Source organism: Cucurbita pepo, unplaced genomic scaffold, assembly GCF_002806865.2.
Source record: "Cucurbita pepo subsp. pepo cultivar mu-cu-16 unplaced genomic scaffold, ASM280686v2 Cp4.1_scaffold000401, whole genome shotgun sequence".
In the NCBI taxonomy this organism is placed as follows: Eukaryota; Viridiplantae; Streptophyta; class Magnoliopsida; order Cucurbitales; family Cucurbitaceae; genus Cucurbita; species Cucurbita pepo.
The window spans coordinates 27,120-30,199 of NW_019646635.1; the positions used below are offsets into that span (position 1 = coordinate 27,120).

At 37.8% G+C, this 3,080-nt stretch overlaps 2 non-coding genes across 2 annotated transcripts; both read left to right on the forward strand.

Moving 5' to 3' along the window:
- The first annotated feature begins 47 nt into the window (after nt 1-47).
- On the forward strand, nt 48-118 carry TRNAG-GCC. Its single transcript has one exon. It is a non-coding gene; the product is annotated as a tRNA-Gly (tRNA).
- A 2,829-nt stretch (nt 119-2,947) lies between these two features.
- Nucleotides 2,948-3,018, forward strand: TRNAG-GCC. Its single transcript has one exon. It is a non-coding gene; the product is annotated as a tRNA-Gly (tRNA).
- Nucleotides 3,019-3,080: the final 62 nt, after the last annotated feature.

Here is a 3,080-nt window from a genome sequence, read left to right on the forward strand (position 1 = left end):
TGCATGACCAAAATACGAGTAAGTTATGGATATGACTAAATTTAGAAGCACCAGAGGTCTAGTGGTAGAATAGTACCCTGCCATGGTATAGACCCGAGTTCGATTCTCGGTTGGTGCATCCCGAAGACTAGCTATGATTATATTAGTGCATAATTTGAAAATTAGGGTTGGCCACAAGATGTGTTAAATTTATAGATGACAGAGTGGCACTATCGAGCTTTTCTGTTTTTTTTTTTTTTTAAATTGAGAGGTGAACGAAAAGTTAAGGGCTTCGGAAGAACTGCATGACCAAAATACGAGTAAGTTATGGATATGACTAAAGTTAGAAGCACAAGTGGTCTAGTGGTAGAATAGTACCCTGCCACGGTACTGACCCGAGTTCAATTCTCGGCTGGTCATCACGAGGATTAGCTATGATATGACAAAAGTTAGAAGCACGAGTGGTCTAGTGGTAGAAAAGTACCCTGCCACGGTACTGACCCGAGTTTAACTCTCGGCTGGTCATCCCGAGGATTAGCTATGATGATATTAGTGCATAATTTGAAAACTAGGGTTTGCCACAATATAAGTTAAATTTATAGATGTCAGGAGTTGTACTATCGAGATTTTCTGTTTTTTTTTTTTTTTTTTTAACTGAGAGGTGAACAAAAAGTTAAGGGCTTCGGAAGAACTACATGACCAAAATACGATTACGTTTTGGATATGATTAAAGTTAGAAGCACCGGTGGTCTAGTGGTAGAATGGTACCTGGCCACGATACAGACCCGAGTTTGATTCTCGGTTGGTCATCCCAAAATTAGCTATGATGATAATAGTGCATAATTTGAAAACGTTGGTTTGCTACAATATCAGTTAAATTTATAGATGACAAGAGTAGCACTATCGAGCTTTTCTGTTTTTTTTTTAAAACTGAGAGGTGAACGAAAAGTTAAGGGCTTCGGAAGAACTGCATGACCAAAATACGAGTATGTTAGGGATATGACCCGAGTTCGATTCTCGGTTGGTGCATCCCGAAGATTAGCTATGATTATATTAGTTCATAATATGACCAAAATACGATTACGTTTTAGATATGATTAAAGTTAGAAGCAGCAGTGGAATAGTGGTAGAATGGTACCTGGCCGCGATATAGACCCGAGTTTGATTCTCGGCTNGAAGATTAGCTATGATTATATTAGTTCATAATATGACCAAAATACGATTACGTTTTAGATATGATTAAAGTTAGAAGCAGCAGTGGAATAGTGGTAGAATGGTACCTGGCCGCGATATAGACCCGAGTTCGATTCTCGGCTAGTCATCCTGAAGATTAGCTTTGATGGTAATAATAGTTCATAATTTGAAAACTTTGGTTTGCCACAATATTAGTTAAATTTATAGATGACACGAGTAGCACTTATCGAACTTTTTTGTTTTTTTTAAACTGAGAGGTGATCGAAAAGTTAAGGGCTTCGGAAGAACTGCATGACAAAAATACGAGTACGTTATGGATATTACTAAAGTTAGAAGCACCAGTGGTCTAGTGGCATTATAGTACCCGGCCATCATACTGACCCGAGTTTGATTCTCGGCTGGTCATCCCAAGATTAGCTATGATGATATTAGTGCATAATTTGAAAACTAGGGTTTGCCACAATATCTGTTAAATTTATAGATGACACGAGTAGCACTATCGAGCTTTTCTATTTTTTTTTTTTAAACTGAGAGGTGAACGAAAAGTTAAGGGATTCGGAAGAACTGCATGACCAAATTACGAGTACGTTATGGATATGACTAAAGTTAGAAGCACCAGTGGTCTAGTGGCAGAATAGTACCCGGCCACGTTACTTACCCGAGTTAAATTCTCGGCTGGTCATCCCGAAGATTAGCTATGATGATATTAGTGCATAATTTGAAAACTAGGGTTTGCCACAATATCAGTGAAATTTATAGATGACACGAGTAGCACTATCGAGCTTTTCTCTTTTTTTTTTTTTTTTAAACTAAGAGGTGAACGAAAATATAAGGGCTTCGGAAGAACTGCATGACCAAAATACGAGTACGTTATGGATATGACGAAAGTTAGATCACCAGTGGTCTAGTGGTAGAATAGTACCCTGCCATGGTACAAACCCGAGTTCGTTTCTCGGCTGGTGCATCCCGAAGACTAGCTATGATGATATTAGTGCATAATTTGAAAACTAGGGTTGGCCACAATATAATTTAAATTTATAGATGAAAGGAGTAACACTATCGAGCTTTTCTTTTTTTTTTTTTTTAAACTTAGAGGTGAACGAAAAGTTAAGCGCTTCGGAAGAACTGCATGACCAAAATATGAGTATGTTATTGATATGACTAAAGTTAGAAGCACTAGTGGTCTAGTGGTAGAATATTTCCCTGCCACTGTAAAGACCCGAGTTCGATTCTCGACTGGTCAACTCGATGATTAGCTATGATGATATTAGTGCATAATTTGAAAACTAGGGTTGGCCACAATATAAGTTAAATTTATAGATGACACGAGTAGCACTATCAAGATTTTCTGTTTTTTTTTTTTTTTAAACTCAGAGGTGAACGAAATGTTTGGGGCTTCGGATGAACTGCATGACCAAAATACGATTATGTTCTGGATATGATTAAAGTTAGAAGTAGTAGTGGTATAGTGGTAGAATGGTACCTGGCCACGATAAAGGCCCGAGTTCGATTCTCTACTAGGTTCATCCCGAAGATTAGCTATGATGATATTAGTGCATAATTTTGGTGCATCCTGAATATTAGCTATGATGATATTAGTGCATAATTTGAAAACTAGGGTTTGCCACAATATCAGTTAAATTTATAGCTGACTCGAGTAGCACTATCGATCATTTCTGTTTTTTTTTTTTAAACTGAGATGTGAAATTTAAGGGCTTCGGAAGAACTGCATGACCAAATTACGAGTACGTTATGGATATGACTAAAGTTAGAAGCACCAGTGGTCTAGTGGTAGAATAGTACCCTGCCACGGTACAGACCCGAGTTCGATTCTCGGCTGGTGCATCCCGAAGATTAGCTATGATGATATTAGTGCATAATTTGAAAACTAGGGTTTGCCACAATAT